General features: G+C 34.9%; 1 pseudogene; it reads right to left on the bottom strand.

Annotated features, from left to right (window-relative positions):
- Positions 1 to 13106, bottom strand: part of LOC103256304 — a 19050-nt pseudogene extending 5944 nt beyond the window's left edge.
- Positions 13107 to 13453: the final 347 nt, after the last annotated feature.

Below are 13453 nucleotides of genomic sequence, written 5' to 3' on the forward strand. Positions count from 1 at the left end.
CCACTGCACTCCAGTCTGGGTGACAGAGTGAGACTCCAACTCAAAAAAAAAAGTGTACAAAATAAACAATAAAGCCAGTAAAAACAACAGCAACATTTTAATTGCACAACTTATGTGCAATATTTATGATTACAGTCAGTTATTAAATTGTAGACACTAATTTGCAAAGTCTACACCAATGCTTGATTCATTTCTTAAGTCAGGTCAAAAATAATTTTTCCCATAATCTAGTAAGCTAATTATAATTATGTAGCACTTTACATTGGTAGCTAACAGGTGTACAGTTTTAACTGTCATATAAATAGTGTGAATAATTAATATATGAAAATTATAATTCCTTTTGTAAGTAAATAGTGTCTATGAACCTGCTAACATTTTTTTCTATGGGCAATTTGATTATCTGTTAGCAAAAGTTTTTATGCAAGTTTCAGCATGCTCCACTGAAGAATACTGGAATCATCTGACTCTCTAGTCATGGTGATTGGTGTCATTGATTAGTTTCGCACTTATATATCCCCTAATATAACAATAAAACAGTGTAGTACTTAACCGACCATAATTATCATGTTTAAATCAATGATCTAAAAAGAGTATTTTATCATTTTATTAAAAAAGAGAAAGAAAGAAAGAATGAAAAGACACCCAGGCTGGGCACAGTGGCTCATGCCTATAATCCCAGCACTTTGGGAGACCATGAGGGTAGAGAACTGCTTGAGGCCAGGAGTTTGAAATCAGACTGGGCAACATAGTGAAACCTCGTCTCTACAAAAAACAAAAAAATTAGCCGGGGAAGGTGACGCATGGCTGTAGTCCTAGCTGAGGCAGAAGGATCACCTGAGCTCCAGAGGTCAAGACTGTGGTGAGCTTTATCCTGACACTGTACTCCAGCCTGGGCAACAGAGTGAGATCCCAACTCAAAAAAACAAGAAACTTCACATGAGGTAGGAACAGATGCACTGGGTATATAAATGTTCTCTAATATGAACCTCTAATACCTAATATATCAAGATATTAACATATTTGCATTAATGTTTTAGTGACTGAAAGAAGTATATTTAAATATGGGATTTTTAAAAAAAAATATAAAAAATTTAAGCATCATACCTGTTGAGTCACTGCTGCAGCTAAATTTCCACCAGCACTGCCTCCAGAAATACCAATTATCTCAGATCTATGCCATAATTTTCAAGAACATCTTGGTGTAACAACCACTTTAATGCATTATACACATCTTCAAATTGATTTGGAAAATGATATTTAGGTGCTAGTCTGTAGCTGTAGACAGAATAGCAATTTTAAGTTAATTATTTCTATTTTTAAAAAATGGATGTGCTTGTTCTAACCCTAAACTCAAAACCGACATAGTTCTCTAGAAAAATCTGATATTTGGGGTCATTATAAATCCAAAGACAGATTTCATCCTTATAATGATGCTTGATATGAAACTTTTGCAAATATTATTTAGACAAATAAAACCTTGAATACAAAATTTAAATTAAGCTTAAGGAAAAAAAAAGTTGTTAAGTTCTCCTAGCTAAATGTCTTCCCAATTGCGATATTTAAAAAAAAATAATTACACTTTGGTAGTAACCAATAAATTTTTTAAAATCCTAGTAATTTTTCATTCTAATTTATCCTAATGATTAATTTGGCATGTTGGTCACTGCTAGATTCCTTTCACAGCCGCTTTCTTTTTCTATTGATCTTGAATGCTTTTCAAGAATAGATTTTACCTGTGTTCCCATGTGTAATTTAGTGATTAATTGCTTTTAATGAAGGACTATACTGTGACATACACTGTATTTATTTAAATTAACTTTACCTCTAATCCTCAACACAACCTTTTATGTAGAAAATATTATAACTCTCAGTTTCCTGAGAGGAAACTGAGCTAAAAAAAAAAATAGTATTCAACTTGCACAAAGTCATAGAAGTAATTTTACAAACAAATTTGAGTCTGATTCTCCGATTCTGAAGCCCTCGTTTTCATTCACTCTGATAATGAAAACTAGACTAGAGTCCAGGCACAGAGGCACACATTTGTAATCCCAGCACTTTGGGAGACCAAGGTAGGAAGAACGCTTGAGGTCAGGAGTTCAACCACCCTAGATAACATAGGGAGACCTTGTCTCTACAAAAAAACAAAAAAATTTAGCCAGGTGTGATGATGTGCACCTGTAAGTCCCAGCTACTCAGAAGACTGAGGTGAAAGAATCACCTGAGCCTAGGAGGTCAAGGTTGTGGTGAGCAGTGATTGTACCACTATACTCCAACCTGGGCAACCGAGACCCTGACTTAAAAAAAAAAAAAAAAAATCCAGAAGAGTCCATTTGTCCATGAGGTGCAATAGTTTCATTTTATTGTAACTATTTCTAGACTTCCTGGTTTTGATTCCTGTTTGTTCTAACTTTCAGATTCTGTTCTTGTCTTGCTCAAGTTCACTTTCTCTATGCTCACTCTGTTTCACTTGATACTCTCCTGGCATAACCACTCAATGACCAGGAAAACTGAGAGCATTTTCTATATAAAGCTCTTAGCCCAAAACCAAACAAACTGACAGTGCATTTACTTGGTTGAAATGACAACAGCATCAAGCCTATCAGCTGTCCGTCTTGAAAGAAAGTTGTAATCAAAAAAAGCTGAAATAAAAAAAAAAATCAGAGACTGCCAAGTGACTTGATGAGTGTTTCTTTCAGTAGAAAGTCAGCTTTACTCTCCTCAAGATTGATCTCTATTTTCTTCTTTTAGCCAGCATTAGGAGTTGAAAGTACAAACACATAAACATTAATTCCCTGCTGGAGACGGGGATAGGGAGGGGCAGGCATATAAACCAAAAGCGGTAATGCCAAATGATAGTTGCTTTAACGGAGGGTACAAAGAGTGCTCTTTGGAAACAGTATTCCACTTCACAGAAACTGCCAAAGAGAGATAGAGAAGAGTAAACAAGAAGTAGGATGATCTGAGACTTGATTTATGGATTCATAATTTCTAGGCAGACAAGAAGGAATGTGCTTTCTGATGTTTTGGGCTTTTTGTTTTGTTTTGTTTTGTTGCATGCATATCGATTGGGGATGGGTCACACATGTTTGCCCTTGGGCTTGAGCAAGTGCTCCCTTTTGCAAATGAGAAAATTTTGAGACGATAAAATAGAATTTGGCAGCAAGAAGTGTTGGAAGAAATTATACAGTTTTAGAATTGGCAGAATAGGAGGGTCTTACAAAGACCATATATTGGGGGCCACAAAAAGAGGAGTAGATATTATCCTGTGATGTTTCCAAAATCAGGTGCTGAATATTCTTAATATGTTAAGTACACACTAAGTCTCAAGCTTTTATTTGAACTTTATTACAAAAAGTCATGCTTATATTTTAAATTAAAATACAGATGTTTATGTTTTTCCTTAGTATGAAAATAGAAAGCATTAGGCAAATGCTATTTTGTTTCAGGGTTTACTCTTATGTAGTTCCGTTACCTTGGTACACATACTCTCACCCTTCAGGGAAACTTTGATGAAAAAGTTTTCAAAGAAGTGCTTTGGGCAGGAGAGTCTTGCAGCAACTCTGTTATGTCACAGTCAGATTTTGAGTTAGAAACATCACTGCAGTTTGTCAACTGATTACATTACTACCTGAACTTTTAGAAAGTGATAGACAAAATCACCCCTATGTACTGCTCCAATTAACATCCGCAATCTACATCAATACTCATCAATACATCTTTTCCTTCAGTCATATATAAAGATATGCTCCTCCTTCTGGGTATTGGCAATCCTTTCCCCTCAGTGTTGACCCCAATTCCTTTCCATAATCTCTGCATCAGGTGAACCCCTATCCCTTCCCTCAACACCTTCTTCTCACATTTCTCCAACATACCTCAATTTATTACCAACTTATAAACATTATCATAGACCTCTCATTGATAAATATAAAATGCATAGGATATAAACATATTTATCTATAAATAATATATTTATATTTCATATAAAAGCCTATATAGTAAAATATCATATGTATTTACATAAATATACAAAATGCATTAAACAAAATAGATATATATTTATAAAATAAAAATAAAATACCCTTATTCAACGCTATGCCTCCTTTCCATCAAATACCTTCTTTCTTATTTTCTTCATGTTTAAACTTATTGAAAGATTGGAGTCAGCACTCCATTTCCTCATGTTTCATTCACTGTTCAACTCACTTCATTTTGGTTTTTACTGCAACATTCCATCAAATCTACAATTAGTAATAAATTTCTAATTTTGTGTAACATTTTATCTTCTTACTTGAGACTTGCTACAGATTTTGCTGTTTAAATCTCAGAAAGAGATTTTAAATAGTTCCTCTAAACCAAAGAAATAAATTTCAGACAGCTGAAGTGTTTTGTTATCTGACCTCTATGTTGATATCTTGATATGTTGGAGTCAACATCTCAATAAAATGTATGCTATATGATACACTAAAACTTTCAACAAGGAGCACATACCGGCATTCCCCAAACACCAACCACCACCATGAATATAAAATAAACCTCTTCTTCCTATCTCTGACTTTCATTTTGGCAGGTATACACGGACAGGAACATTGTTGAAAGTTGTCTCCATCACAATGACATTTTCATCAGATGTGGGTGGGACTTCTTGAAAGCTCATAAAGAATGCTACAATATCTATGAAGCGGTTGATTCCCAAGAATTCAACAAACAAAGCCTGAGAGAGAGAGAGAGAGAGAGAGAGAGAGAGAGAGAGGAACACTATATTACAAATATCAAATGCCAATGTTGTTTATGAACATAGAAGTAGGCAATTGTGCTTCCAGTGGTCCTGTGTCATTTCTCACAGGTGAATCTGAAGAACATAGAAATGCTGGAGGTTAAGCTATGTTACCACTATAGCTGCTTCAGGTTAAAAAAAAATGAAAGAATGATTGAGGGATTACAACATGACAGATTCCATGCTGATAGTTTGAGTACAAGGAAAAGTTCTCTACTCTACAGAAGCTCAGAGTCAAGTGGGAGAAGTGTATATACACAGTTACAGAACAACTACACATGTCATATATGTATAAAGAAACTTGACTATTGGTCAATGAGTCAATTAGTTACCTGGACATAAAAATTGGAGAGGAGTTTTCAAATAATAGATGTACTCTAATGTGAATACAGAAAAGGGAGTAAAGTTTGGCCAAACAAACAAACAAAAAAGAAATCTCATCCTAGGCCGAAACAATAGCCACAGGGACAATTCTGTGGCAATTAGAGAAATGCATGTAGTTTGCTAAAGCTGGAAGGTCAAGTCCACACAAGGATGTATGAAAAAAAGGGATTTTGAGGATGTATGAAAAAAAAGAGATTTCTCTTTTTAAAAAAGAGATTTTGAGGTCCATCATAATGGACCTAGAATGTTGGAATTACAAGAATCAAGGAGAATTATCTTTCAGTCTTAAATTGAAAACATATGAACTTCAGAGCTAGGTGATCAAACAGCTGGGTCAACTTCTTTACCATTATATGACGTTTAAATATAAGCAACAAAAAAACGCAAAAATGTCTATTTTCAACAATGAATCATGCCTGCTCTGTTCCCCAATACGGAAGCAATGAAATAGAGTTCCCAGAACTCTTTACTAGTGTAAATATAGATTAAATTATGCCACAGAGAGGCTCTCATAACATTTAGAGGGCAGAAAATAAAAGAAAACCCATTATTTTCTCTGTACCACTGTGGGTCTTCACACAGTCATTGACAAATATGTGACTGGCAATGCTTCTGGTTGTCCTCCTGAGAATTGCCACTTACTTCAATAATGCAGGCAGCTGAAATTATTGGTGACTTTCCTTCACTTCCCCATTCTAAAGATTGTGTATCCCAAATTATTGATTCTGAATCAATTCCCAATGAGCCACATATAGTAGTATCTGTGTTCTGACAAAACTATAATATGTGTACAAAAGATCTTTGCCAGTGGTTAGTGGGTCAACTAGTTGCCTGGATATGAGCATTGGGAAGGAGTTTTCAAACAGTAAGCAAACTTTGCATGAGTACTGAAAAGGAGATAGAATGCTAAAAAGAGGACAGAGAACACAGGCTAAAAAGAGTTCTTAGAGAAAGAGAGCGAGAGAAAATATTTAAGATATATTGGAATTAGATATTTAACCTGGTTAGATTTAAAGATAGTAATGGCCTCATTGCCAATATAAAATGATACTCTGTTAATGCATAAAATGCAATAGCAAACCGGTTATTTAGTTTAACACCTGTCATTTTGAAAGAACAAGTAGCTGTTGCAAAAAAATTTTACAGAGAAAATGATGAGTTCAAACAGTGACTACAGTTGAAAGTTTTAAGAAAATAAAAATTACATTCTAGGGATTTTAGTTTTTCGTTTTAAAACACAGTCAGGAAAGTAGATACTGTTATACCTTCTCTGAAAGAAATCTTTTTGCTCTTATATCTCTGTCTGAAAATTGAACCCAAGTTTGATTTTGCAGATTGTGGAATTGCAACGCCAAGTGAATTTGCAATTCTACTGGATATCTTAGTTGAAAGCCAACATTTGGTCTAACATGCATATCTAAATACTATTCTGAGTACTGGATTAGAAACATCTGTATGGATTTTGGTAAATCTGAACTCCCAAATCCCACCAAGACTCCCTTAGCAGAAGCAACAGAACCAGTCTCAACAGTAGATAAATTTAAGAAAGATTAGACGCCAGAATTCAAAGAAAAAGAAACATTGAAATTACTTCTTTTTAACCTGAGTGTTTATTGGCTTGGCACGTTCACTGATGAGAGTCCCCTTTAAGAGGACCAGGGACCATAATCCCCAGAGATCTCTGTGAGAACTCAAGTTGGTAGCAATGACATCTCTGCAGGGACTGTCTTTTGGCCAGCCTCACAGGAATACCTGAAGTGTAAGTTTCTTTTGGTAGGGACTGGGTCTTCAATGCAATTGATTTTATTACAGCATAACAAAATGTACCGAATTACCACTATGGCAAAGCATAGAGCTAGAAGGTGTGATTGATTCAAAATGACTGTGATACAGTTTGCATTATTCATAGACTCTAAGGCAAAGCCCAACTCTACTCATAAATAAGCTCTAATTCAAGGCAGAATGAGGAAAGATTCTGAATAGTGTTCTCAGGAAAGAAGAGAAGTAGGATAAATTCTTATTGATCAATATGGAAAAAGTTTATGACAAATGCTCCATTTGATCTTAATCAGTTAACTCTGAAAATTGTGAATGTTGAACTTTTTAAATACAGTGAGAAAGGCCAAAGCAATGTGATCAAAATTCTGAATGAAGGAAAGAAATTCCATAGGTGTTTCCAAAAAACATTTTATTTGGAAGCTAACTAAATTTCTTAGGCTATATGGTTAAACTTATCTTGGTAAGATCTGTTGAGGCGACACTGTGGGGAGTTGTTTTGAGAATACAGTTTTCCATTCTTTCTTCACAGTATTAACCAGCAGTTTAATATGTTCTAACTAGCCAGGAATATAATAAATGGCATGCATATGATAAGTACATAAGTGATTAAATATAATGACTGAAGCAAATACTTAAACCACTAAATTATTTTTTGACGCATAATCTTTAAGTTAAAGTGCACACAATCCATAATTTTTTAATTTATACATTGAAAGCTCTTTTCCAGTTATGACTCTTTATTATTTAGTTTAATGTTGTCTCAGACTAATTGCATCCAAAAATCAATAACGTTATGATGTGGACATATATTCAGGAGTTGTTATCAGTTTTTTTCTGAAGTTAAGAAGTTAGTTATAATCAAAAGCAGCAAGTAACCAACTAACAGATAAATGATAGATATATCAACAAATTTATAATATTATATAATGTATTATATATATACTTATACACAGTGAGAGGGTGCCAAAAAGGTATACATATTTTAAGGAAGGAAAAACTGTATTAAAATTGTAATATTTAATATATACTGACAATAAAAGTAAGTACAAGTCATATTTGACTTCTGCAATTACAGGAGGTGCTCAAAGTGGTTACTGTCAGGATCCAGACATTTTGATTATGTAAATGTGTATATGTTTTTTGGCACCCCCTGCAGTATATCTTATTTGAATTTATACCTAACCCATGCCCAAATCTGTATTCACATGCATATCTACATCTATGTCTATATCTATATCTATATCTATATCTATATCTATATCTAATTGAAATTTATAAAACTTTTAGTTATTTTTCTACAAATGTTATTTGGATGATTTTCAATTTTTTTTTTTCAATATTGCCAAACTTTAGCTGCAAAAATTTTTATATCATTGTATCTGGAAGTAAAATCACAATTACTCAGCAATAATACTGGCAATTGTATGGAGAAAGATGTAGATAACTACCATATTTAATAAGTTTTTAATATATTTCCAGTTACTTGCTTTCTCTTCATAAACCCATTTAGTTTTCAGTAAAACTTGGTAAATATTAACATATTTATAGTTTTTTTAGATAAGTATATTGAGATAAAAGAAGTTAATAAGAGACCTGTTCATGTCCACACAAGCAATAAAGTCCTTGCATGTGGGCCAGTGGTCACTTCTGACCAGCCAATATCCAGTCCCTTAGTGACCATCATTATCATGAAAGGCCCAAAGTAGAGAGAGGGTGACTGGAGGCACAGTGGTCAAAGATCCTTCAGTATCTATAGAACTTTCGTGGCTGTAAAGCATGGAGCAGAAAACTAGACCTGGTGTTGCCTTGGGCCCATTCCAGAATCTAGTAGATGGTTGTTTTCCATGGCTGACTCCATTACCCTGCCATCTCATGCTACATCTGGAGAGATGTTCCAGGGACAAACAAATGTCCTCTCTGCTTATGAGTGTCTAGCAGCTGTCCCAAAGGGATTTTAGAAGTTAGACTCTCAAATTACACACTACTTCAAGAAATCACTGCCATAATCTTAGAATGGCAGCCAGAAGAGTAGAACTTTATGTAGGTGAGAGTGAAATGCAAGTGCTTAGTCAGTGTCTGACAGGTTCTGGGAGGCTCATTATTCCAGCAATAATAAAGTGTTCGCCATATCCTGGACACTTGCCACACATAGACATCTCTGCGTGTGCCCAGGTGTCACCTTCTTGCTTGTGATTCACAGAAAGGATGGAGACTCATACATCCAGTGAAACATCTTCTATCATCTTTGTTTCTACAAAGTTTTAAATGATGTTTATCTATGCTTCAGCTGAGTGCAACTGTGGCAAATGTGCTCCAGTAGATTAACAAAAAAATTTGAAGAAATAGCATAAATGCCAGGCCTGCTGATTTTAAATGTTAACATAGAAACGTGAGAGGTCTTGAGTATTTATTTACTTAATTTTTAAAAATACATTTAAAATTTCTATGACATTTCACATAAAATATGTGTGACCATTTTCCCCACAGAAGTAATTGATGCTAATTTAGTTGGTCCTCTGTGGCTTTAAATCAAAGTTAAGTCCAGAAAATACAAGACTTTTTCCAAAACATAAATCACTGGACTCAATTATTTTTTTGTAAAGAATGAGATTGTTATGTTTCAAAGAAATAATTTATTAAAATAATACTGAATGGTATATATAATACAAACTAAGGATAGAAATTTAGTTATAGATGTAGTAATTGTAACATGTTGTATAAAAAAGTACTAAGCATAAAATTTTGAAAGGTGGTTTTATAACATCACAAGTTTTCAAATTCTACCAAAAACTGCCATAAACGTATAACAAAAGACTAAGTGTTCAAAAAGCTTTCCCTATGTCTGGAATCCGAATTTAATGACAAGAGTTTTACAGTTTCTTTAATTGTCTTCTTTTTATGAAATATGATGAACTAGAGAAGTTGCCTAACGGACATACAGATCATCTTACTCTTACTTTATAACCTAAAAATAACTTTTATAGTAACTTTGAAACATCACATGATAAAGAAGAAAATTCTGACTAACTCTGGAATTATATCCCTCAGTGTATATATGAAATTATGTCTTGAGAATCTTAATCTGCCATATAAAAATCTATTACCTAAGAAAAGTTAAAATTGAGTTTCTGATGATTTAAAGTTGAGAAGCAGTATTTTAGAAGTTAGAGTTTTGATTATAAAGTGTAGTTACTCAGCAGTTTGGAAACTCAAATGATCTTTGGACTTCAAAGTTTTAATGCTTTGAAGGCCAACCAGTGTCTTTGAGAAGTCTGTCCCAGGAAAAAGACGTAAGCAGACCTGGGAGAATCAATAGCAAATGAAGCAAAAGAAAAGAATCTGAGAAAACTAACTTTTTTTTTTAAAGAAATGACCCTAAACCTAAAAGATTCAAACTGTCCCGAAGCAACTAAAGAAATTCTTACAATCTGATATAAAAGCAGAAAACTCTTTTCACAAGTACTAATAATCCCTCATCTGGGATAGGTCTGACAGTGTTATTTGATTGAAGAGTTATTTCTTACCATGTCTAGATGAAACCTCAGAGTTCTCCCAGGGTAACGCTGAACAGTCTTTCAGCACTGACAATGTAGCTAAACATATGAACATTCTATTCTAGGAGACGATGCTGCATCACAGACTAGTTGAGTGCTGATTCTACTCAGTGACTTCCATTTATCCACATCACCAAATTATTCAAAGTTTGAATTACCATTTATCGTGTGCTCAAATTGATTAGGAAAGCACAAGTTAGGACTAGATAGCAATAAATTCAAGCAAGTTGTTGGGATTCCCCCCCCTTTTTGGGGGGGGAGCAGAGGGTAAGGGATTGGAAGAAATTTGGCTACTTCATTAATGGATGATGGATCTTATAGAGGTTTTGAAATAAAAATGCCGGATTATGTGGTCATTTGATGTACTATGGCAAATAAATTAGTTTAAAAAAAGAAAGTGAGGGCTTTAAGTTCTTATAAATCTACACTTTTCTTCTGCAGATCACAGAACACGAAAGTAAGCAAAACATCAATAACCATGGTGATAAACTCCATTTCTTCAAAGAAACTACGAGTCACAGAAAACTCATGAACCACAAATTATATACAGTATTGGACCAAAGCAACTGAAACCAGCAGAACTGCCCAGAAAATAGTTGCTGGCAGACCAGTATGAAAGAAAACAGGGGAATCGAGGGCCCTAAAGGTAATGGATCCCAGAAAAAGATGCTGTTTGCATCAAAAATGAAAGTGCCTTGCTATGATTAAAGATTCTTTCCAACAAGAGTAACAAATAACAACACTTGATTACTGGGATAGGAAGCTTAAAAAGCTCAGAATTACCAAGGAGGATCTAGAGGTAATTGACCTTAAAACAAACCAATTTCTAAAGTGGAAGATAACACTGGTAAAGAGCGACTCTTTCCTTTGTTAACAACAGTCAGTAATGGACTAGCAGCAATCTCCAACCTTTTTGGTGTCAGGGACCAATTTTGTGGAAGGTAATTTTTTCCCACAGACTTGGGGGAGAGGTGGGGAAACCATCAGGCATCAGATTCTTAACCTAAATCCCTCACCTGTGCAGTTCACAATAGGGTTCACGCTCCTATGAGAATCTAATGGCCATGCTGACCTAGTCCACAAACCTGCTGGTCACTTCTTGCCTGCTGCCTGGTTCCTAACAGGCCATGGATGGGTACCGGTCTGTGGTCCCGGGGGTTGGGAACCCCAGAACTAGAAGATTTAGTAGGGTTGGAAAGAAAAAAATAGATGAAAATATAAAGGAGGGTTTTATATCTATATTGATCTATTCCTGTATCTATAGAACAATAGATTAGCTGTATATATAAATTGTAGCAATATATAGATATAAGTTAGATATATAAATTGTATGTATATTCATATTTATAAATATTATATACATGCATTAATATGTATAAGTAATTGGAAATAAGGTATGTGTCACATTTATTCAGAGAGGCATCAAATGCTAGAAGAGAATGCTGAAACACTTAAAATCTAACAATAGTGCCAGAAAAGAGACAGTGAGGCAAGTGCTTAAATATATATGTAAATATATATATTGATATTTGCTACAAGGAGGCAATTCACTGCAAAGACGTTGAAAGGAAATGATGTATGGTTTCATTTCCAGGTAATTAGCCTCATGCAAGAATGACAGGTCTCTGGGGTCATTGTGTAGGCCAGGGACAGTCAGCCAGGCAGCTGCCTGTCACCTTGGCAGCTCACCCTCCTCCAAGTGAGAATAATATATGCCTCATTTCCCTCGGCCTTTTGCCAGTTGGCCTTTTTACAGAATATTTCAGTAAAAATGCATCTTCATGTCTGAATTCAAGAACTCTATACAACCAATTACAATGCTGTTCAATACTAGCTTTTCCGAAGCTCAAAATGCTTCAGTTCTGACATTATTGATGACATGAGACCCACAGTTAGATTTTTTTCTTTTTTTCTTTTTTTGAGTTGGAGTCTCACTCTGTCGCCCAGACTGGAGTGCAGTGGCTGCTCCCGGCCACCGCAGCCTTGACCTGTTGGGCTCCGGCAATCCTTCCGCCTCAGCCTTCCGAGTAGCTGGAACTACAGGTGCACAATACCACACCCGGCTAATTTTTTGATTATTGCAGAGATGAGATCTCACTGCCCAGGTGGGGCTCGAACCCACGGGCTCAGGCAATTCACTCACCTCAGCCTCCCAAAGGCGCGGGATTACAGGCTGAGCCACCGAGCCCGGCTATTTTTTTATTTTTCTCACTCAGCACACTTTGTTTTTTAATATTTGAAATTAAAACAACTTGGATACTTTCTTCATATTCATTCTATTAGGAATCTGCCTTAAGGAATAATCAAAGATTTTGCTTGCTGGTTGTTTTGGTTTTTGTTTTTTTAAATCAGCAGACACACTTAAAGAACAAATCTCCAAGATAGTTTGAAAAAATTGTTAACGATAAAACAGGTAACTATATTTTTCTGATTAAACTAAAATATTTTTCACAAAGGCAATACAATTCTGAACTTACCACATTTGTTATAATTTGCACAGATGAAGTTATCCATATAAGCCTCCAAATTTCCTCAATATTATCTGGGAAAGGTGTATAAACATAGTATGCCCCAAGAACCCCCAAGATCAGAAACAAAATAGTCTTTCTTCTCATGATGTTTCACTTCTGCTCTTTCTACTTTGGCAAAACAGCAAATACACCCTCAAAACATTCAACTGCTGAATTGTCATGGTTTTAAGCTCCGTAATAAAGAGGTTATCTAACTTCCAGAGTACAAATTCCACTGCTCAATTTGTTATTTCATGGGCAGTCAAGAAATAATTATACTTACTAGAAGTACAAGGAGAGTTCATGAAATACATGGTGTTTATGGTCTGCAAGTTCTATCAAATCCAACAGCTTTATTATGTTGCTAGGCATTTAGTAAACAAACATTTATGCACAATTACTAGGTGCATAATACTTTATTTTTTAAAAGGCCCATTTGAAAGTATAGGAAA

Source organism: Carlito syrichta, unplaced genomic scaffold (assembly GCF_000164805.1).
Source record: "Carlito syrichta isolate Samal-C Ts95f unplaced genomic scaffold, Tarsius_syrichta-2.0.1 Scaffold289212, whole genome shotgun sequence".
In the NCBI taxonomy this organism is placed as follows: Eukaryota; Metazoa; Chordata; class Mammalia; order Primates; family Tarsiidae; genus Carlito; species Carlito syrichta.